Source organism: Contarinia nasturtii, unplaced genomic scaffold (assembly GCF_009176525.2).
Source record: "Contarinia nasturtii isolate CC-2019 unplaced genomic scaffold, AAFC_CNas_1.1 Cnas_scaffold_1240, whole genome shotgun sequence".
Taxonomy (NCBI): domain Eukaryota; kingdom Metazoa; phylum Arthropoda; class Insecta; order Diptera; family Cecidomyiidae; genus Contarinia; species Contarinia nasturtii.
Genome location: NW_022198581.1, coordinates 4144575 through 4169701, shown reverse-complemented (window position 1 = coordinate 4169701; position 25127 = coordinate 4144575). Strand labels below are relative to the sequence as shown.

Here is a 25127-nt window from a genome sequence, read left to right as displayed (position 1 = left end):
AAAATGAACAGATTTCGTTGTTGTTGCCTTTCGTTTCATTTTATATAATATCGATCGAACGAGGAGAGTTGGGCGCTAGTTTCTGTATCGATATTTTATTTATTTAGCATTGAATCGGGTAGCAAGCGTAAAAGAGCGCAGAGGGCAAGTGCTAGATGTTTCAATTAAATGTTCGCTAGGGCCATGCTGCCTAAAGACATCATTCTATCTGCCATGTACCAATCAGCAGTGTCAAATACTGTATATATGCGTATATGCATGCCAGCCCATGTCGCATTTACAAACGACAATTTTTTTCTTCGTTATTTTTTTCGTGTGCTGTACTTCCATTACTTATGTTGTTGTTCAAACCGTTGTCATTGAGCCGTGACCGTGAGAGTGTATAACATTCCATATTGAAATTTGTGTAGAACGATGACAAAGTACAGCAGCAAACAACAGATAAAGAGAGAAAAAACGAGCTTGCCTGTTGGCTTCACTCCGATGGATACGATTAAACGAAAGGAAAAGCACAATCATCGTTGTTGAAGAAAAATTGAGGAAATAAATTGACGTAAATATTTGATGATCGATTGAATCTGTGTGCACATATTTTAAGCAATGACCAACGAAAGATAGACAGATAAAATAGATGGATAGATGGGGAAGCGAGAGCTTTTGAACATAAAAACTCACCATCAGCTTATAATATAGCATTAATCAATTTGATGATGGACTTAAGTTTGAATGCGATAGACGAGATACGACGAACAGAGGAAGAGGAGGCTAGGAGACAAACCACGCACCGAAATTGATTTGGCTGAGAATAAAAGCGGTTGCATGTACACACACTTCTTTACCTAATGGTGTTTATTAACAAATTACTTTGGGGGTTTCATTATTCGCGGAACTCGCGCATTCACGCACGAAGAATACTTTTTTCCGAAATAATTTTTCAACGGTGACACCTAATTTCTTAGATGGTGCGGGTTTTTTTTTTCTTCATTTTCAATTCGTTTTTGTAAGTAAATCGAGAATTATCTGTCTGTGTGTCAGGAATGATGTATCATCGTTGTGCCCAACGCACAAAGGCCACTGCTTTTTTTTATCATATGACAGCACTCATATTTATTTCGGCATCAGTACACTTCGGGCGGTTTTCATTTTATGCTTTGAATTGAACGAATGGTCAACTTACACATCAATTTTCTGTTTGTCTTGCTGTCATTTTCGTGACGGACAAGAGAGACAAGGGAGAATTGAAAGAGAGCAAAACATGGAGTGAGCGATTGAAGTTAAGGGAAAATTAGAACGAAATAGAAACTGTAAGCATTTCTCTATCATTCACACTTCCATTTGTTTCTATTAGCTATTCATTTTTGTATCTGTTATTTGTTTTTCGTCTCAGTTCTTTGCCAGGTGACTCTTCGACTCGGGGTCATTATCATTTAATCGATAAAATGCGAAGCACACGAACGAACCAACCAACTGAACAAAGAAATGTGTTTTCTTTTCTGGCCATATATACTGTTTCGCGTTTAATGTGTAAACAAATAATTTGTTCGTTTGACTGCACATTGTTTGCCCGTTTTCACGGTATTGCCTTTCGATTCAATGATCAAACTTCCGTCCAAAAATGAAACTAAAAGCGCGACAGAGTATATGTGAGCGAAATACGCATTTCTTTTTGGACGGGCTTGAGTCATCAATATGAGTCTTGGTTTTCCTACCATTCAATGTTTATTCCATTGATTTGTTCGTTAAATATTTGGAACGACCAAACACACCACAGGAACTAAATTAATTGTTAATGTTCCTAAAGAATCAATGGCACTTTCCATCAAAGTGTTTGTCTTCTCGCATATAAATCTTTTTCGAATTCTTAAGAATATGCACAGAGAAAAATCGACTACGGTATTGTACAACATTTTTGTAAAATTTCAAAGCATACAATTTTATTTTACACGCTTTTCGTATTCAATTAGCATTATTTATGATAAGCGCATATACATGGACGTTATTTATTTAATACTCAATATTACATAGCTCACACAATGTTTGCAGCATTAGAGAATTAACTATCATCGACATTCAATTTAAAGCATCACATAATCGCTAGGAAATTTCAATTTAAAAAAAAAAACTTTCATGAAAAAAACGTCGATAGGTTAAAGTGCCACTCTATACGCTTTAAAGAGTCACTTTATTCGTTTGAACCAATAATTTAATTACAGTACTAATCAAAATCGGTCTTACCGATTCATTGGCCGATTTTTAGATCTCACAACGTCAATTCATCTCATAATATTTTGTAGAGAAAATCGACGAAATTAAATTATTTGTCAGCTTTGGACATTCATACTTACACAAGAAATGAACCGATTTTAGACGAAAACCGACAAACTTTAAAATTGTCGATTTTCAAAAAAATGGGAATCCTCATTTTCACATGATGTATATGTTACAACATCTGGATGTTTCTTTTTTATCAATCCCATCTTAAAATTATGAAAGGAAATCAAAAAAATGTGTCACTTTTTCATATATTTTTTTTCTTCATGTCAATTGGGCTCAAATATTGCTACTACCAATTGCTACCACCATTCAAGTACGTCATTTTTGTTCATAGATTGCGTCATACTATGTATTGAATTCGTTTCGATAGGTTATAAAATTAAAAAAAAGTATCCAATACAACAAATTTTCATTAAAATATTTTGGTATAAGTTACTGTAATATTTTTAAATGACCACTGATAAATTGCCTCTGGTAAATTCGTAAAAGTATCGATTTTCTTGTTGTTGTTTCATTTTCTAACAATCTGCTCTAAATTTGTATGAAATTCATTTCTATCCCCAAAGGTTGTGTGGCTTTTTACGTTCCTTTCATAATTCCATATTTGATATTTTAACTATTCATAATAATGGAATGAGATGCCTTGTAGCAGATTATGTCAATGAATAACAACAGCACCAAGTAGAGTTCTTCATGCATTTTGTATATTTCATTTGTGTATATTTTTGTATTTATTTGGATTGATTTGAAAGCATTTGAAATGTCAATTATTATGAAAATAGAAAATTAGTACATGAAGCACGATTTTGTTCGAGAAAAGCCTTCTTCATTTTCGGTTTAGTTCATTGTTCCCAAATGGAATCGAACAAAAAAAAATCTGTTCCAATTTCTCATTTGAAGTTGCATTTTATTTAGAAAATAGATTTAAAGAAAAATCCAAAACAAAACAACCCGATAAAACGTGAGTTAGTTGTAAAAGTTGTTGCGGCAATCTTCAATGAAGTTCCAATTTCGAAATATATTTTCCAGTTTGAGGCGTTTTTAATAAGATAATTTAATACGTTAATTTCACGTTTGGATTGCCTCAGTGCAAACAGTGAAAAGAGTGATTTAGTAAGAGTATGCCGAGTGAGCGAACGAACGAGTGAAAGAAAATGCAATTAAAACATTCCAATCTACCTCAAATTCCACGACTCGGAATGTATGCGTTGAGCTTAAGCTCATTCTCTATTTTGCACTCACACTGTCCTTTGCCTGCCATTCAATCTTTTATGAATATCTTGTGCCTTTGCACTCACCCAATTTCTATTTATTGATCCTTCTTCGAAAATTTGTGTTTTTTTTTTTAATACGTATTTTTGTTGTGAACGATTTTTTTCTATATTTATTGAATTGGAAGTTGAATGCCAGATCGTTGAAAGAAAATGTTGTACGCGATGACTGAACTGTTTATATTGCAGTGCTGCGAATTTTGTTTATATTTTTCATTCTATATTAATCTAATATCGGAAGTACGTTTTGGCTCATGGTTTCAATCCGGGGTTTCATTGCAAAAATTGTCGACCGAATTTTTATGCAGCATTCATAGAAACATGTTCAATATGTGTTTGGTTTATGTCTGCGCTTTTTTTTTTGGGTAGATTCGTTATTCACAATTCAAAATGAATTGAAAAATTGATACACGGTGGTGGCATCGCCATAGATAAACACATCGGATGTGTGGAATTGTGTGAAAATGTGGAGAATGAGAGGAAACATCAGCAGTGGCAATGGTAACGGCAGCAATGGCAACAACATAGTGCTCTGGCCGATTGGAAGGGCAAATCATGTGCGAGAGCAAGAGCATGTGTTCGTGTTTGTGTTTGATGACGACAGCAATGTTTATGACATAACCAGCAAAGTGAAAGAGAGAGAGAGGGAGGGAGATTCAGCAACGGACATCGCATCTACATACTATTTTACTAGAACTTCACGTTTGCATACCCCAAATATTTCCGTCCGATATACATACCGAGAATGAGTAGAGTTCTAATTCGATAAATCCTCACAATTCGAATTATCGCAACGTTTTGTTTGAATAAATTAAATTTTTTTTGTGTCTCTTTCGTTCAGTTCTCCAGATAATCGACTATTTCATTATATTTTTTGGGTAGAAATGATAAACAAACCTATTTTCATGCCTGCCACTCACACAATTTACACTTGCCTTCGAATATATAGTATAGCAGAAGTAGATTTCGACATTTCGATGGCAACAAAAAGAAAAACAGGCTGAAGTGAAAAGCTTAAACTTTTACAAAAACACACGAAATATGTACAATGTACATTGTACATACATATGTCTCTCTGTTATATATGTATGCGATACTCAACAAAGTTGAATCGGTAGCAATGATGGTGCTCTTATCGCTGCTTTGCATGAATAAAATATTAATATACGGTTTTATCTACAAGGAAATTATTGCATCGAATGAAAGCGAGAAATGGGATGTGCGCGCGCGCTACATTCATTGCGTATGGAAACGATACACGAGCAGAGAGAGAGAGAGAGAGAGAGAGAGAGCAAAATGTAGTTTTGCAATAGCAAAGTCATGTTTAATGTTTATATTGTGCGCGCACATATACAGCGATCAAACTCACTTTTTCTTCTTCCCTATCACTCTTTCGCTCTGTATCTCTATCACTCTCTTTGTCAAAAGTCCGTCTGCATGAACTGCGAATATACATAACATTTAATATTTATTATTTGCTGCAGTCAATGTACTTTGTCGATGGAATTTTTTGAAACCTTTTAGCACATTTTATCGTTCGCCGAGATAAAATCTGTCGACAGAGAGTTTGAATTATTTTCAATATCGTTTCATGTTTATCTCTGTTAAGGATAAGCAGAAAGAAGTCGAGAGAATCTAAAAATGTTATCTAAATGTTCATTGGAAGCTTGGCGTTTCTGCTCTTGTTCTCATGCACAGTGATCGGTGGCCGTCCCCCATTTTATTTTAACAAAAACACTCTCGATTAATTGATGCGCCACTGCGGAAGCTTTTGTGTGCGTCAATGGACTTGAGCAATGATAGATTGTATTTCGAGACGTCCAATTACATATTTCCGCTCTCTCTCTCTCTCGCCCCATCTTTTTTGAAGAGACAAAAGAACAAAAAGAAAAACAGTTTCTCTCGAGTGAAAAACCTTGAAGAATCATTAATTTTGAACAAGTTTTGGGCTTTAATGTCATCCAATTCATGTCGATGTCATTCATGGTCCGAGTGCGCTTAAGGATTATTGAAGTCACTCGACACGATTGTAAACGTTCCACAATTATATTTCCAGAATTAATTTTCGTATTTTCATTCAACTGTCTTGGGTCGGTCGGCCGCATGCTCGCGACATTGGCGATCAAATATAAAATCGGGGATCAGCGCCATGTACATCATGGTGAAAAAATATGTAAACATCCAATTGATACAATAGAATAGAATTGATACAATAGATTGTTGTCAATTGTCAATTTCGATTTATATGCCCAGTGAAGTGACAACCAAAATCTAAACAAATAATCCGGAATAAAAATATTTTATGTGTTTTAATTGCTAAAATATGCATAACAAATTAATTTAATCTCAAAACGTTTCTTATACATTTTTTTCTTTCATGGCGGAATTGACGTTTGATATCATATTTGATATTTTTCTCGGTGAAGTGAAAAACAAATCTATATTCTAAATATAAATAATCCGGAATAGAAACATTATGTGTTTTAATTTATTTTAATTGTAAAAATAATGTATATTTGAATAAAATAAATAATTATATGTTTAATAATTGTAGTTTCTTGTGACACTATGTTTGGTGGTTCTGAGCACCAAATAGCGTTGGTTAGAAACCAGTTCCACTGGGATCTGAAGGAGAGCTATGTATTGGTGATGAAATTAATATTATTACTCCGGAATGTGTTTTATTTGCAAAAATATGGATAAAAAATTATTTTTTGTAAAAAAAAGTGTTTCGTGAAGTGAAGTGAAAACCAAATGTATATTCTAACCCTACTTTTTCAATTGTTTCGATGATATTAAATATCATATGTGTCACACGAAACTAAAACTATTAAACATGTTCGATGACCTTGTTTGTTACAATATTGCCAAAATATCGTTCTTCAAGCAGTAACAATAATAATAATAATAATAATTGAGACTCATGATATCACATATGATATTTAATAACATCGAAACAATTGGAAAAGTAGGGTTAGAATATACATTTGGTTTTCACTTCACTTCACGAAACACTTTTTTTTACAATAAATTAATTTTTTATCCATATTTTTGCAATTAAAACACATTCCGGAGTAATAATATTAATTTCATCACCAATACATAGCTCTCCTTCAGATCCCAGTGGAACTGGTTTCTAACCAACGCTATTTGGTGCTCAGAACCACCAAACATAGTGTCACAAGAAACTACAATTATTAAACATATAATTATTTATTTTATTCAAATATACATTATTTTTACAATTAAAATAAATTAAAACACATAATGTTTCTATTCCGGATTATTTATATTTAGAATATAGATTTGTTTTTCACTTCACCGAGAAAAATATCAAATATGATATCAAACGTCAATTCCGCCATGAAAGAAAAAAATGTATGAGAAACGTTTTGAGATTATGCATATTTTATATTTTAGCAATTAAAACACATAAAATATTTTTATTCCGGATTATTTGTTTAGATTTTGGTTGTCACTTCACTGGGCATATAAATCGAAATTGACAATTGACAACAATCTATTGTATCAATTCTATTCTATTGTATCAATTGGATGTTTACATATTTTTTCACCATGATGTACATGGCGCTGATTCCCGATTTTATATTTGTTCGCCAATGTCGCGAGCATGGTCGGCCGGTTGATCGTTTGGCTTGCTTATTTCACTATAGCCTCACTTCCTATTCTTTTTCAAAGTTGTTTCATTACCTCTCGTTTTTATTTCATTCTTACATTTTATTGTTGCTTTAAATAAAATAAAATAAATCGTTTATTTAGTTTTGTTGGAAGTTTTGTCAAAGAAATAAAAATTTGTTTCGTTTAAGTTTTTGAACTTTATAACTTAATATCATAGGAGAAGAGCAAGAGTTTGGTCACTTCAATTTGACCAATTCTCTTTCGCTTTGCTTATCTTCTTTTCTTTTGCGCCCTCTCTTTTCTATCGCATTTGAGACCAGTTCGGTTGATCGTTAGAAGTTTTCTAAACGTGTGCTCGATTCTAAATGTTTCTTGTGCTTCACATTCATAGCAAAAGAGTTTCGGGCGACAACACACCCGTAATGGTTTGTGATGATATATTGGTCGCACGTTTTGACTTTTTCAAGATGGACTATTGCGATTTTTGCTTCCGTCCTATTCTTACTCCTTCTCTCTCTCTCTCTCGCTCTCTCTCTCTCCCCTTCATCCTTTCTCTTTCTCATTTTCACATTAAATATTGAATTAGGTTTCGCTTATGTATTGAATGAAATCATACTGGATCTGAAAATTACACCGAACACAATTGTACAAATGGAAGCCGAACACACAGGATTCGCAAAAAGAACGAATGATAAAAATGGAAAAGAGATGGGAAATGAAAAGTGTTGCACGATTTGAGTGTGGTAAATTACTGTAACAAAAGCAATTTAGCAACATATAACACACAAACGAATGCATACAGTAACTTGAAATAAAGAAATAAATTCGGTAGCATGGTTTTTTCGTTATCACTTTGGCAAATGCACGGTCGTAGATTGTTGAAAAGAAAATGAGACACGAAAAGCAAGAGAGCCAAAGATAATAATATACAGTGACAAAGAACACGTACAATTGAAACGGTTTCGAATCCGCAGAGTCATCACACCGTTTCAATCGATCTAAGCAGTTTTTTTTACCGTTTTCCTAGAACAACAAAAAGAATATTCGATACTCTTGATGCGCGTTTCCATTCCCAACAACACACAATAGCACACTCGACATTCCGAATGACAGTAACATAGAATCAAAATCATTGAAAATCGTTCATCAATAAATTGATTCAAATAGAAGAAGAAAAAAACGAATCGAGAATACCAGTCACACAAAGCATAATGGATGCATTTATGGTGGTAGCGGGTGGTTTGTTACTGCCATTTACAATGGATTTAAATATATCATGATGGCCATGGTAAGATTGAAATATGTGTACATCAGAAAATTATTTTTTTTTCTCATATGTGAAAGACTGATGGATGTACCCATTTTAGCCTCTTTTTTCCATTCTTATCTCACAAACTTGTGTGATATTAAAATTGTTCTTTTTTATGGGATAGAACTGTTCGACCGAAAAGTCTTGGATAATGCCAAACGAGCATCAAAAACTTTCAATGAAATTCGAAACAATCAGGTGTGTTCGTATTTCAGCCACAATGACATCGCGTACACCAGAGAGAGAGAGAGAGAGAGAGAGAGAGAGTGAGACGCTCACAACAAAACTTGATGTTCTGCATGACAAGCATATTCTCATTTCAGTCGCTCTTCATATTACAAATGTGACACATTAAATACACAGCATACGTTTTAAGGACTTTCAAATTCATCTATGTGAGATTTTTTTCTTCATCTCTAAAAATACCAAGCGAATAAAAGAATAAAAAAATAAGGCAGTAAACATTGGATGTGAAGAAAACGAGCTTAACGAACGAGTTATATATGGTGAACAAGAATTATGTATGGTGAATAACATCCATTCAAAAGCGTTGCGTACATTTTACTCAACATTGTCAGTATCGTTCTCATTTTGTGTGTTCCAGCCTCGCCAAAATGGATTTCGATTGTCTTATCAATGTGATGGGAATGTTGCTGAAAGGGTGTATTGTGTGTACACTGTACGCACCCTCCAGCACCAATGTGCCATGATATGCGACGTTTGAACTTCCCTCTCTCTCGATCTATCTCACACACGCTCTCTTTCGACTTGTATATCAACTTCAATCGATTATAAACCGTTCGGTTGCCATAGTCTCCCTTGTTGTATATACACAATGTTCTCTTGTTGTATTTTTTTCTCTTCGTCTTATTGTTTCGATTTCACTTTCTGAATAATTCTTTGTTTATGCTGGCTTTTATTGATGGCACCTATCTCAATAAAAATGTTGTTCAACATTTTACATTTGTTGAGGTATTGCATTCCAACAAAAAAAAAAATCGTCCCAATGTTTTGCCATTTCAAGTGGAAAACCGTAATTTCTTTGTTTTGTTTATTAAACTTTTGAATTTGATCACATCAAAAATCGCTTTCACCCAAAGTTGAAGTTGAAGTTTTTTTTTCTTTTCTGTGCTTGTTTAGTAAGTATATGCTAAGTATGCAGATATAAAATAAAATTTAGTCCAGAAATATTAACAGTACATCGTCAAAATGGCATATTTCTTTGATGTTTTTGTTTCTCCCTACGTTGTTTGACTAACTTTTGAATTTAGCCAACGGAGACAAAATGACAATACGAAAAGTAAGTGCTTGTGTAGTGCCAACATGAATCTGTAGTGTTCAAATGAAAACGAATGCGACAAAAAGAAAAAAAAAACATTTGTTTTTCTGGTTGTCGGCACTTTTAATTTATCGCTTTCGCTTTTACACTTTCTATTTTGGAATATTTGCTGAAAAGAAGGAGCTGTTGCTGTTTTGTTTTTATTTGTGTGCGGTTTACCTGGAATGAGAGAGGCGAACACAAATGCACTATACTAAACAAAACTACAAACAAAAAAAGCGGGTAATATTTCAGGGCAACTACTCACACGTGCTCTCAACACTAAATCTTTTTTTCTCTCTCTAGTTTTGGGAAACACAAGTGTCTCGCACAATTTTCAGTCAAACATTTTCTACCCATTTTCAACCACATCGAATTATATTTTTGGTTCATTTTGTTTTCTATGCCAAAATTTATACATTTGTACGATGGTTTCATTGTTTGCAAAGCTACCGAACATACTACTCTGTTTCCAATTTCCACAAACAAAAGAAAAAAAATGATCCAAAACGCAGTTGCACTCATTGCGATATATTTATAAAAAAAAATGCTCATTTTAATGTAATTTACCAAATGGCAATGACAAATTTGAAATCGGGCTTACATTGTTTTTTATGGCTTAAAGTGTGTGGGAAGGACGGGGGGTCTCGATGTGTATATGCGAATGCCTTTTTTCAGTAAAAAGCTATCGACTCGGACAACTATGGCTCGAGAATCGTTTGCGTTACTGGGTATTTGGCAGGCTTGGTCGGTCGGTCGTTCGTTGGAATGGTAATATGGAATGCTCTAATTTCATCGTATTGCTGTGAAAAGCCGTACTCTTTTTCATATATTATGTGTTCTTGCTGTGTCACTTCTGACTATATTGTCAATACATTCATTCATATTTGTAAGTCCCATCATGCCTTGGGCCTAGATGTAGGCATTCTTTTGCCATACGATGGTTAGTCGTAAACATTGTTACACTTTCGTTGAATTCCTTGCTGGTATTTCTATATCCTTTTAGTTTAGATTACGTGTTCGATATTTTTTGTTCACCCCAAACATATGTGTGTGTATATGCATGGGTCGCTGTGTGTTGGTGCCTTTGCTTGTTTGTTATTTTTAATTTTTTTTTTCTTTCTATATGTCTATCTTTGTAAAACAATGAACAACAAGGATAAGAGATATGAAGAAAAAAAAACGGGAAGGAGACAAAAGACAAGAGTACGTGAGAGAAAAAAAATTATTCAACCGAACCGTTTAAGGGCAACACTCAAAACAACAGTACATATTCCATGTTATGTTTTGGTAAACGTTTTTATGTTCGTTCCGTTGATTGGAATATATGACGTGATATTTAATATTTTCTTTCTTTCTTCTTCATTCGATTTGTTACTTTTTCTCCTGTTTGCTGCTATTGCTTATGCAGCGCACAATATAACATGCTATATTCATGGCAAAACTAGCATTCACTTTATTTTTTTTTTATTTCGTTAGAAAGCTTTTGATTGTCTTACTTCGATTTCAATCGTTTCTTTTTCGGTATTTTCGTTATTTCACTTTTCGTGACTACTGACACGTTTTGCCGTTGTTTAATTTGTCGACACGAATATTGTCTTTAACGACGTCCATGAGTGAATGCGTTTATTAGAATTTCTCTCATTTTACTTGATAAATATCATCTATTTGGTTGCTATCATTTGGGTGAGCACCCCCGACAAACGGTCATCCTTCACACATACATCTCTTCTGGCTACACGTACAATGAGAATAATTTTTTTTTTTGGTATACAAAGAGTTTCTCCATTGAGATAAGCAGACACAAGATCTACATTCGAATGGAGTGTGCCATGCAAAATTTTGTCTACCGATATTATTTGACTCACTGTAGATCATGAGCCGCATGAAAAACGGCTCACAATGCAATGAATTGATAATAGAATGAGAGAAAAAGAGATATCAGATGAAACTGATGACCAAACGATGACTTAAACAATATAAAGTAAGTAATAGAGAAAGTGAAAAAAAGAGAAGATATGTGGGCCAAAATATCATCACATTAGGGCTAGTGAGTAATGTAATATATCTTTTCGATTGTGCACTTATTATTTTCTATTTTCCATGGCTGTTTTTCACTGCGGTTTCTATTTCATTCACCATCTTCAACGTTTTTGTTTTTTCGTCCATTGCTGCCTGCGGCCATTGGTTTTGGTTTTACTGACACCATTTTTGCTGTGCCATGCTATTTTACTTATTTGATACATGCATACAGATCCTTTATTGAGATGAACTTGTGGAGAAGGTGAAATGCAGAGAGAAGAGGCAAAAGAGGAAAGAAAAACCATAAAATCGTTTGAATTCATAATTGCACATAATCCGAGTTGATGATTTTGACGCAACCTCATTCAGCAAAAGCGCGCATCAAAATCGTATGAAAGAGCCAAGGCACATATACAGAGAGAGAGAGAGAGAGAGAGAGAGAGAGATACAAAACAGACACTCATGAGCGTACATGAGCGGAAAAGTTTCACGAATAAATGTAATACCATTCTTCCGTTTTCGTTTTCATTCTCTTTTTTTCGTATGTATGCTGTTTTTTTTTCTTCATTTTCGGTGTGTAGATGTGAATGTGCTTTGTGACCCTCATACCAAGCATATTCTTATCTTTTTAGTAATCAATAAAGTAGTTATGTTTAGTGAGTGGTATCGTCACTTATTCTTGCTATACACTATTATTCTTTTTCGGTGCGGTAGTTGTTGTCCTTTTTTTTTGTTGCCCTGTTATTTTCGGTTTTAAGCTTGGAATTTTCGTTTTTCATGCACATCATTGCTACATACAATTTTTTTCTAACGTTTCGTGGTTATTGTTGTTGTTACTGTCGTCGTGTGCTTCATTCTGTCGCTGTCGTCCATCAAACATCATCATCGTGATTAACATGATATATTGTACATAATGTACAAATGAAAGTCAATATTTATTCAATTTTTTTTTTCGACGTTGCTTGTTTAAGTGCCTCGTTTTTATTTCTATTCACTTCTCCCAAGTTCTCTCGAAGAGTTTCTGTTGTTTGTAGTCTAATATTTAGTTAGTTGTTGTCTTGTTTGTCTGTTATCTAGTCGATTGGTGTCGGTAATTATTATGATTTTGATGTGATCGGGTCCACTTTAGTGCTTCAAGTCGAACAACCATGTCAGAAAATGACGAGAGAGAAAAAAAATCAAAATTGTGGAACCCATTTTACATTCAACGAGCGCAACGCGTATAATATCATTTTCAGTCAATACATACTCTAATACATGTTGTCTAATGAAAAATGTGCTCTCTTATATAGTACACAAAGGGCATATATATTATTATTATGATGTGCGCGCCACATTTTAATAATAATAAGATGGAAAATCAACCGTCAACACATGACTTTGCCGTGTGTAGTACGGGAGTTGAATGCATTGATGATGCGCTCACGGCGCCAAAATACCACTTATATGCGATGGAAAATCGTTGTATCTCTCGGAAATATCGCCTTTATGGTTAATTGGTTTGAGTTGGTTATACTATTTTGATGATGAGGACCCCATCGACGACATAAACAATGAATTGTTCATCTTAAGTATTTTGGCATTTCTGATTAATCATTGCTACTGTTTATTTGATGAGCACGATTGACGCTATCGAAAATAACTACAGTCGCATCATTGTACCATCGTATTTGGGTAGAATATGACACAGTCCAACCCATTCATGATTGTAATAATAATAATGACGGGTTGAATTCCAAGTGTATAATAATACACAAGAATAAAATGAAAACCAGCCAATTGATAAAGCGCACCATTGGCAGCACAACGAAAAAAAAAAAATAAAGTAAAAAAAATAATGTCGTGTGCGCGCCCGAATCTCTATGGTGGGCATGATTTGCGCGCAATTTGTTTCTATCTCTTTTTTTTTATTCGATTTTATCCGAATTACTTTGACTGCAGCCTCATTCAATATTGGCAATCGTGTCCGCGTCTGATTTACTTAACGACATTCTGGTTACTGTTTTTATGAACGAAATAAAAAAAATATATATATGAGATTACGTGTTTTTTTATCCTTCTTCTTCTTCTTTCGGGGGGTTAAGAATGGCGATCCGTTTCGATGGGTTCCTTTTGCCAAATAATAACTGTCTTTATTGGACAGGATATTTTTTGGTTTGTTTGTTTGTGTACAGCTGCCCTTGTCACTTAGATTTTTCTTCTTGAGTCTATTCTGTTGCTATTGTTGTTGTTGATTCGGTCCCTCTTTTAATGGTATTTCGTTTCGCTTCTTGATTTATTTTCGGGAATGAATTTCAACTTGGTGTCTATTTTTTTCGCATTTGTTTGTTGTTGGTATTATGTCAATTGTGTTACATCAAAATTATATTATGCATATTTAATTAGATGTGCAACACATTTTTCTGTGTATTTTCATTTGGTTTTCGTTCGGTTTTCTTTTCTTTTTTGGTTGGGTTAAAACATTCATTTACAGACTAAGCAGAAATATAGTAACATATAGAGATTTAACATCTAGAACGAACACACACATATATATTTAACATATAGAAGAAGAACCTTATAAGGTATATTACACAGATGTAGAGATAGAAAAAACAAACTAAACGAAAAATAAAACTCAACTATAGTAGAGTTAACATCAAGTTAAAATGGATTTTGTTTTGTTTGAGATTGATTCGATTTTATAAAATTGTTTTAATTCCATATTTTACACACATTTAAAAACCAAAATTTAAAACAGAAACACGCACGCACACAGAAGTCAAAATGTAAACGATCATTGAGCGTTGTTCAACTGCTTCATTGTCTTCCGTTTTCTGTTTCTCATACGTAGATGTTTGCTCTTTTTTCCGTCTTCTTCCTTTCTAAGTTTTAATTTTTATGCTTTGTTTTGTTATGCATGAAATATTTGTAATTTATGTTTCAACAACAAACAAAAAAAGAATTTTGTCGCGTTTTATTTACACGATAAGTTGTATTATATTACGTTTTATATTTATTTTTTTTGTCGTTTTTTTCTTCTCTTGTTTAATTTCGGATTTTAGAATTTCAGTGTCACTTCAATACGCGTTCATGTTTTGAACGGAAAAGTGTACAAACCGAAATGAACGAAACGAAAAAAAATACCCAACAACAATAACATTTACAATAGTATTTATTCAAACTTCAACGCGTTTTAACTTTTCTCACGCGCAATGGTATTGTGGATTTTCTGGTCTCTGTTGGCTGCGTTTTACTTTCATCTACAGCGTTCATTTTATGGTTTTTCTATCATTATTTTGTTTATTCTGTTATTTAGATTGTTTTTGTTCTTAATTTTTATCTCACACACATACACGCACACTCACAGAGTTGGTTTTAGTGTTCAATTTTCTCCTCTCTTCGCTTTAGATTTTTTTTTTATGAATATAAAACAATAATAATGAATGTTTTTGAAGCGATATATATATAGAGAGAAGAGAAAATAAAAATAAAGGACAAGTGTGGTGGCGATTATGCTTTTTCGCACCACGGACGACAAAATTCACTGACTGCGAGAAGAGACTTTTTGTGTCGTTGTACGCTCGCTATGTTTTTCTGGCGTAAGAGAGAGCTTTGGAATTTCCGACCATCAGCAGAACGAGAACGTATTGAATGTTATGTGTACACTGAATTGGTGTGTATGGTATTTTTTCTCTCTTGGTTGGATTTTCTCTTCGTGTTTCGTATGGTAACGTTCGGTGTGTGTATTTATTTTTTGTTTCTTCCACTGTTGATTTGTTGGTTGGTTGTGTTGTTCTCTTTCCATCAAGCGCACTTTTCGTCTACGAAGGGAGAACGTAAACGCAATACTGCTACAATAAAAAAGCCATAGACACATGCATGACGATGAGAATACATTGATTGGAGTGAAAATGGAAAAGAAACGATGAAGAAGAAGAAGTAAAGTGGAAAAGCACAACCAATATACCATAGGACAGAATGAAGCAGAGAGAAAATATAACGAAAGCGTACCAAAAGGAAGAAATGAATGTATGAATACAACAACAACACCATTCAACCAAGCAATATCGCTGTGTATATTGCTGTGAATTTCAGGCATTTTCATAAAAGCATTGCTAATACTTTCCCTCCCTTTTCACATAATAGTATTGTTGTCGTGCCCAGCATTTACAGACACACAACATTTACGCATCAAGGCGCACGCGCACGTTTTTCATTTCCGCAGCTGTTTGCCCGTTAGTTTGAACATGTGTGTGAGTGTGTGTGTGTATGTGTGTGTGAGTAATGCCACTGTGTGTATGCTCGCCTTTTATGTCTCTCGTTTGCAAGAGCGAAAGCGCGCGTGAGTATTTTTTTTCACTTTGATTATGTGCTTTCTCTGTCGGTTTCGATCGCTTCTGTTCTTTTTTATCGTCGCTAGTGTTTTGAAATACACTCTGGCTTAAAATGTGTGCGTGCGAATGTATATGTGTATCTTTATCAATCCATAGCCGAAAAAAAATGCTTCAAGCACTTCGGATAACTTTCAACTAAGCACATTTTCATCAGAATTAATGCCAAATGCATTGAAATCGAAAGTTTTTCCATCTGTCATTTATTCATCATAGCAACGAGAGAACGAAAAAACGGTAGACCAATAAGAGAAAACAATCAAATGAGCTAGCAAGTGACTGACTGAGCGAACAAAACACTAAATAGTGAATCGTGAACAAACAATACACACATATAGAAATATCATACACACACACACACCGAACATTGAAAATGTTGAAACTGATTCTTGTGCACGGCTATGAAAATTTCACGCGATGAATTCACCATCCAGCATGGGATTTCGTACATTTTTACATATATGTATAAAAATCCATCATCATCTCGGTATTTCTCTCTCGCTCCCTCTTTCTGTTTCCCTTTTATTTCGAAATGATATTTGTATATTGCTTTGGCGCGAAAAAAGTTAAATTGAAATTACATGTACTAGTTGATTGAACGCTTTGCTCCTTCTTTGTCTATTTAATTTATTTGCTGGTACTGTGTGAAGTAACAAACACAAGTTCTATTAATTCGTACTGTTTCTCGCTCTGTCTCCCACTTCTTAACAAAAATCTATTCGAATAGTTTTGTGTACAGTCAACGGGATGGTTGTGTGTTTCTTCACTTTGTTTTTAGTTCTGCGAGTTATTTGGTCGTTCGCTTTATAGTATTCGACAATTCGCTTCTCATTATTTTCATAACTAGAAACAAGAGTTTATTTTGCATTTAATTTCAGTGCACATATCTGCACTCATAAGCTTTTTGATTTAGATGGCTTTATACACATATGTACATACACATTCATTTACTCGTTCGTTCCGTCATACCATCGTTCGCCTGCCTGACTGCCTGCCTCATTCAATGTGCAATTTTTGTTTGTCAACATAATGAGAAGTCAACAGTAATGGACGATAAGAACACGAGAGAGCTGCATTTGCCATACGTCCATATATGTTTTTCTTTTTGATCAAAAGCAACCAACGTATGGAATATGTATATACATTGTATAAACTAGGTACTTAGGATAAATTGTACAGCAAAGCAAAGGACGTAAAATTAAGCGCGCGCTCTTTCCCACCCCCTTTTTTCCACTCGTTTTGGCATATATTTTTTTGCCGCTTGCATTCGAACAAATGCAGTATATTTACGCATTTTCATGTGTTTGATTTGAGTTTTCATTTGATTTTATGTGACCCATTCCAATGCACCCAATTACGATGACATATTCGATTACAATGCAAAAAAAGCAAACAAACACTTTGTGAAACGGTTTATGAACGAATCATATTATACTCGATGCTTGTTCAAAACAATCGAAGTGCAACAAAAATAAAGAATATAATCGGTAAAGTATAGAGGCGATGAAACACAAAAGCTCCACAAAAAATAACACAACATGCTGTGATGGATAAACGGGTATGAAGAGAAAGTGAAGACAGCAGGACGAAATAAAATCGAAAAAGAGAGACAGAAAACATAACGGTTAAAACAAACAATGTCTTCGTCACGAAATGTAACCGAATTGAATAAACGGCAATAAACGGCAAATATTTCCCTTGCTTCTCGTATGACATCGTACAATGCACACACTAGCATATCAATTATGTGTACCGACGAAGAAGCTTAAGTAAGTGCTAAATAGAAAGCCATGTAAAGACACGAAACGCGCTTGTGTCTCGGTGCTTATTTTCATTCGTCAGTTTCCTTGCAAATTCTCTTTTTCCCTTCTTGTGGTTCATTGCATATATTTTTGGATATATTACGTCTGAAAAACACGCCTAATGAATCGACAAAGACCATCAGAATTCGCTTACAATACGACGGTGGAAAAAGAAATAAAGATGCATAAATCGATTGGTCCCCGAGCGTATGAGACAGTGTATACAACAACAATGCAATTTTCGTTTTGCCGCTTTTTTTTCTTCTTCTTTATGTCGCTTTTTTTGTTTCAAAAGAACCACGACAATGTGGTTGAAATCCGTTTGCGTGCGACGCTCTCTTTCTCTATCTATCTGCGACAACATACGACCAAAAGACTATGTATTTAGAAATCCATTTCATGTGCGCATTCACATCATAGACAAAGACAAGTACATTCAATTTCAATAATATCATATTGAAATAACAAAACTCAATCATCGAATTTTGTATGCGAACGCAAAGTGAATGTAGAAAGAAAATTGTAATCGCATGTGGGTTATTACGTCTATTATAAATAATTGGTTCTATTTTCCATTCTGATAAGTCGTCCATTGTATTATCTTGATTTATCATTGTGTATTGTCGCATCAGGATGTTATCGTTGATATCAAATTCAATTACATAATATTTGTTGTGACGCCATTGCCGTGTCCCAAATTCTTTTTTTTTACCGAAAGTTGTCGTTTAATAGATGCATATACCATTTTTCGTCGTCGTCGTCGTCGTCGTCGCCATCTCTGTGCACGTTAGATAAATCAAAATGTTAATTTTTCAAATTCCGTTGGTTGGGATTTTCTATTTATCCAGTGCTATAAACCGTATATATTCGAATCATGTCGAGCACATTAAAACTTTCTAAATAAGATTTTTTTTTTGTTTCTGTTCACTTGCCACATCGTTTTTTGTTGTCTCTTATTGCTAGCAATCGTCTAGCAAAGAATGGCGACAGTTACATATCATCATTGTGAGAAATGACGATAATATAATGATGATGATGACGATAGTTATTTTGATGGTGACGGCGACGGCAATGATGACGAACAAGCTTGAACTGGTATAAATAATTTTTTTTATTGCCGAATATAAAAACTTGATCGCATAGCCTAAACTGACGGGGAAAAAAATCTATATAGTGAAAATATGAAGTTAATTAGTCATAATTGAATGCTTTTGTTCCAGTGCATTGAATTACGGTATTGTGGACAGCCACATTGTCATAGACTGGACCAATCCAGTGAAAAATAGTGTGAAAAGTGGTGTACGCGCTTGAATCGACTGTACTTTTGAAAAGTTCATGTACCGCTTAATGAACAGCTTGGAACTTAGTTCCCAAAACTTGTAATTGGTTTTCGAAACAAATTTTATCAGATGTATACAGGTATAGAGGTAGAGAGAGCGATAGAGTGAGAATGAACGGGATAGAAACCGTATCATTTCTATGTAGGAGTCACCGTTATTTACCATCACATAACGATGACGAGCATTCGCTGAACGAAATTACTCTCCACCTTTCTATTTGTTCCCCATATTGTCAAATTTTCTTTGCCCGATTACGATATACGACGATACAGCAAACGACGAAACAGCAACGATAAATTCCAAAGAGTAAAAGTGTGTTTGGACGGCAGACAAATGGGCTCACAAAATATCTGAAATAAACACCTTAAGTACATTTAATCTGTTTTTATTCTAAATTAATAGCAAGAAATATCACCTCAATCGACATATAAAATAAAGATAGGACCGAGTGAACAAGAGAATGAGAGGATCGGATTTTGGAAAACAAATCATGGGTACGGGCTTATTTGTGTGTGTGTGTGTGTGAGAGAGAGAGAGAGTGTTTATTTTGATTGCTATTCATTTGTTTGTTTATTTATTTACAGATATTTACGACGATAATCTATGGCACGGGCTGGCCCGGCTGGGTGGATGCAATTATGGTGCGGTGTCACGAATTTTGGTAAAATGTATGTTTTTTGTCTCGCAAAGAAAAAATTAAATGAGACTTAAGCACATCAAAAACGTGAAATGTTCTTAATTTTCTTGAACCGTAGTTTTTTTTGTAGCAACAAAACCACCGGTTCGTTCATATGAAAGTGAATGTTGTTACATCGTGAGAAAAACCATCGTTGGTTGCTTATCCGAATCAAGCTAATTACAAGTAATTGAGGTGTAAAATCACATTCATTGAATGGAAAATACGTCAATAATTCCGAGTGATGGGAAGAGATAGACCGCGAAGGAGACACACAGACGGAGAAACAGATTGGGAATGTAAAAAAGTGAATGACAGCAATTTAACATTTTCCATGACATTATTAATTTTTATGAAGCAATCAGAAAAGGATTCTGCTCATTTTTTCTGGTATTATACAGTGTTGTATAGTTGTTGCTGGTTTTTTTCCGGTGTTTCTATGCCCCGTTCGCTTGATATCTTGAATCTCTCTGGTAATCATGTTCATTTGTATGCGCTTCAAACTGCGCACATTTTGAACATGCTATTTTCATTAGACAATGTACGATGTACGTTTATGACGCTCTTCAACTTTTTTTTTCTCTTTCTCTCATTGTAAACAGACACGAAATAGGAACAGAAAAAAAAAACATACACACACAGAACAAAATTGAAAACGAATGAACGAAAAAAGTGATATAGACGAGTTAAGAGTGCAAAGGCAACAACATCAGCAACAAAAACCAGGGTACGAGGTGGAAATGAGATACAGAAGTTGAAACGCAAATGAGAGAGAGACACATGAACGCATTATCACAGTAATATTCATTGGAAAACAGCATTTATTATTTAGAGAGTGTGAGAAGTAGTACTACAGTCTACACAGTAAATATACGGCATAATATGGCGTTGTCATGTATGTTGTATGCGGTGGAAACGAACGAACGAAGAGTTTGCCGTCGCTTGGTCGTCGCTTGCTATCATTATTATCATAGTCAAATGTTTACCCGTCAATATGATTATTGTGTTTGTTTGACTTCTGTATCATTATAACATTTTTATCCCTTTCTCTCTCGCTCTCTATCTCGTTCACTCGCTCTCGTCCTCTGTGTCTTCCGCTGCTTTGCATGCCACCATTCGCTTCCTCTCTACAGTGCTAGTGCCCTGTGATCTTCTTCTTGCTGGTGCTGCCGCCATTTCAACTTTTTCTTTTGATACTTTTTCATGTTTCAATCGACGACTTACATTCTCATCTACACAATTTATAAATATGACTCAGCATCATCCCCTACTCTCTTTCTCTCACTCTATCTCGCTCACTCTCTTTCTTTCCTTTCGCATAATTTGAATTCTGTGCTCGACTTTGTGACGATTGAATAATGTCAGTTATGTCAGCAGGAGAGTGAGATGGTACACATTATTGTACCGGCTGCGAGAAGCACAAACCAAAGAATACGAATGAAGAGAGAAAAAAAACCGATAATGCAAAGCGGTAAAAATTACGGAAATAAATGAAGGTAAATGAAAAAAATAACATTTACTGGCGGCAGCATCATCAGCCAATGTTGAAGACATCGTTTGACTTAGACAACATTTATTTGATATCACGTAAATTCATTGTGACGTCTTTTGCCATGCTGAAAGTGAGAGAAAAACCATCATTCTCTCCGAGGCTGTTATGAAAAAAAAAGAAATGAAATTTCCAACTTAGCATTCTCAAGCCAACCGCGAACCATATGCTCAACGTTTATTTTAAACAACTTGTCGGAAAGATGATTTTAAGTGTTTTGTTTGACATCGAATGAATTTCCATTTGGAAAAGTTTGAGCCAGAAAAATGGCGCTAACACACAACGGTGTGAACGACGACCGATGGTTGCATGCAATGCAAAAGAAGAAACAGAGAAAAAACAAATGATTTGATAATGGAGTCGGAATGGATGGTGGTGGTGGCGGTGATGGTGGTGAAGAAGAAATTCATTCACACTAAAACTCATACCAATCAAAATGGAATCGAGCTTAAATTGATTTTTTAGTGAAGGAAAATTTAAATCGACTCACAGCATTGGATAAGAGATAAAAAATTGTATGACGGTATTATAAAAGTTGCGTAGAACATTGAATTGGAACGACATTTAACAAAACACCATTAAAAAAATCGACGAAAATAGACATAATGCTGACAAAGCCGAAGATCTATTCAAAATGTATGAGCAAAGCAGTATGAGAATAAAGTGCTTAATGTAAGTGAAAGAGAGATGGAAAGAAATTTGGCGTGATTTGCACATACACACACCGACACACAAAATTGCGAATTTTTCGATAAAAATGTCATTGTATCGTTCTATTTACCACAAAACACCCATACATATGGGGGGAGAAAAGAAGAAAAAAAATGAAGCACATTGGCTGAATGAAGTGAATGAGAAAATTTCCGCTTAAATAATGAAATGAAATAAAATCAGAGCCAACGAGAGCGCACAATGAATTAATATTGTCATGCTTCAACACACATGCAAATTCATCAGCATACTTTTATAATGAATGTCATACAATGGATACACGCTTCTTTGCCTGTTGATGTTTACGTATTACATGTCACCCATTTCGTACTCTTTATCTCTTATTCTGCGATCATGTTGCCCATTCTATCGCCATATTTCGTCTTATTTTATTCAGTTCCCTGTATATCTGTGCTGTTCCGTGTATTATGCAATGATTTGTGCGGAGATTGATTCAATTTTGGTATGAATTGATTGTGTATACAAAGAGCGTATAAACGGCTGAAAAAAAGCATCTCTTTTTTTTCGTATACATACATTACATTACATTGCCTCACTATATTATCAGTTATGCTGATCGGATTTTGCGTATTCATCCCGTTTTCCAATATTTCTTCTTCATCTTTCCCATCTGGCATTCTAATTCGCTGTTGGTTTGTGTGCGTGCCATTGTTGTTGATTTCTTTGCATGGTTGTGCTTTTTGTTTGTTCATTGTTTGCCATTTTTTATACGAATTGACTGTCGTTAAGAGTCTGTTGTTTAAATGCTGCCTGTCTAATTTAATCCATGATCCGATTCGGTTTTTTTTTTAATTTTATATCTTTCATTTTCGCGTTTCATTGCATTGTAAATCACATTTATATACTTACACATGTGAGCTCGTGCTCGCACATATACGGAACATATATTGTCGGTGTTCATCCGGTGATAACGCAATGTAATCTATGCCATTCACCATATTCGCGGTATCAATTCGTTTTGGGTGCCAAATGACGTACCACCAAGAGTACGTAAAGAGTAAGGGACTGGGGTGTATAAGTAAATATATTCACTACCTTAGACAGTGTTTTATTTTCGCATTTATCGAATTGAATGAACTATTTCAGCGACTGACACAGTTGATTGGTCTTTGCGAATGTCTGATAATTTGCATCGATAGTATTAGCGTGTGGTTGTTGCATGTTTAAATGAATCTCAATCATGGATATTTATTTATTGTATCAATGCGCTTGTGCCTTCGTTGTGCTATATAAATTAACATACAAATACTTCAACGGTTGCTGCGTTGCATCGATGATCATTTCGAAGTTGATTAAATTAGAAAACATACTAGAACATCGCACTATTTTAATTGGGTTAATCTGTCATTTAAAGACAATATATAAATCTGTATATAAAAGTATTTTGCCAAAGTTTTACCATCTGCTTCACTAAAACGAAGCAAATTAAGGCAAAAAAAATCAACTCTCGTATTATTATTGTCTCGCTGTTATTCGACATTTTATTGTCTCATGTTCACTTCATTTATTATCTCTGAACTGTTATTTTTCGTTTTATATTGCACCATAAAGTGAGTGGCTCTCATGTTTCGCAATCGATTCTATAGTTGCCAACAATATTTCATGTGGTTTTTTTGCTCGATTCTGTACGTTTTTCTATCTTCAATATTACATCAAACCAGGTTTTTTTTGTTTAATTTGAAAGCGTTAACACTACATCCACTTATATGATATCAAATATATCAACCGATTTTAATCGAAAACAATTCGGTTTAACAATATATTTCATATTTTTTGCAACAAACTCTTTTCTTTTATGAAAGTGAGTGCTAACATTTATAAATATACAGTTGCAAAAATATTACCACAAGAGTTGGATGATGAGACAGCCATATCAATTCAAAACAGAAAACGTGATAGAGGAAACGAAAAATAAACAGAGACAGTGGGAAAAATAACAATTTGCAGCCCATGGTAAAACAAGAGGAAAAAAAATGAGAAAAGGGAAAACACGATTTCGATTAAAAGCTTTTGACCCGGTGGATTTTTCACTCAATTGTGCGAGTAGTATGAAAAGGCCCACCGAAAAAAAAAATATTAACATGACAGTTATGCGATAGGATGTTGGCAACACGAAACCACTACTACAGCCGACAGGCAACCAAAATATAAACACTGAACACACAGCAACAAAAACCAAATGCAAGCGCAGAAAAAAACGTTCCCGTTTGACGTCACACTAAAATGAATTTGAGCGCATAGTGTGTGCACAATGCTGTCAACTGTTTTTGGACACAGCTTTTCATTTTTTTTTCTTCTTTTTCATTTCATGTTTTGTTTTTGATATTTTGGTTATTATTTTCATAACAAAAATTAAAGTGAAAATATTGAGTGTGAAAGAGAATGGCATATTTGGAAAATGCCTTTTTCTAATGAGGTTTACGTATGAACGCTTACCAATTGCAATCGAAACGAAAAAAATATAATTGGCCTTCGATATGATGCTAACAATTGGATTTCATGCGATTTTTTTTTGATGCCGAATTTCCGTTTTTATCGTCAAACAACGTGTACAACACACATTTACAATTGAAGATCTTTGTCTCGCTGGTATTTATACGAATCTGAAGTTGATCTCCGAAAACATGTTTTTCGTTTAGTAGCCGAATGTATCAGGTGCTGAAGGGCTATGAGCCAAAATAAGCCTTTTGTTTTTACATTTTCGTTTAACTATCAAATTATATTATTGTCAACGTAAAAGTTAACCCAAACTATAATTTTACCGTTTTGTTTGCAAGAGAGAGAGAGAGAGAGAGAGAGAGAGAGAGAGAGAGAGAGAGAGA

The 25127-nt window shown here is 34.5% G+C and overlaps 1 protein-coding gene across 5 annotated transcripts in view; it reads right to left on the bottom strand.

The window, feature by feature from the left end:
• LOC116344965 (synaptotagmin-7) overlaps positions 1 to 15640 on the bottom strand; it is a 44676-nt gene extending 29036 nt beyond the window's left edge. For all 5 annotated transcript variants that reach the window (XM_031773832.1, XM_031773831.1, XM_031773833.1 and 2 more), the window contains exon 1: positions 13877 to 15640. The gene's annotated coding sequence lies outside the window, so the exon portion shown is untranslated. The remainder of the gene's footprint in view (positions 1 to 13876) is intronic.
• Between the last annotated feature and the right edge of the window lie 9487 nt (positions 15641 to 25127).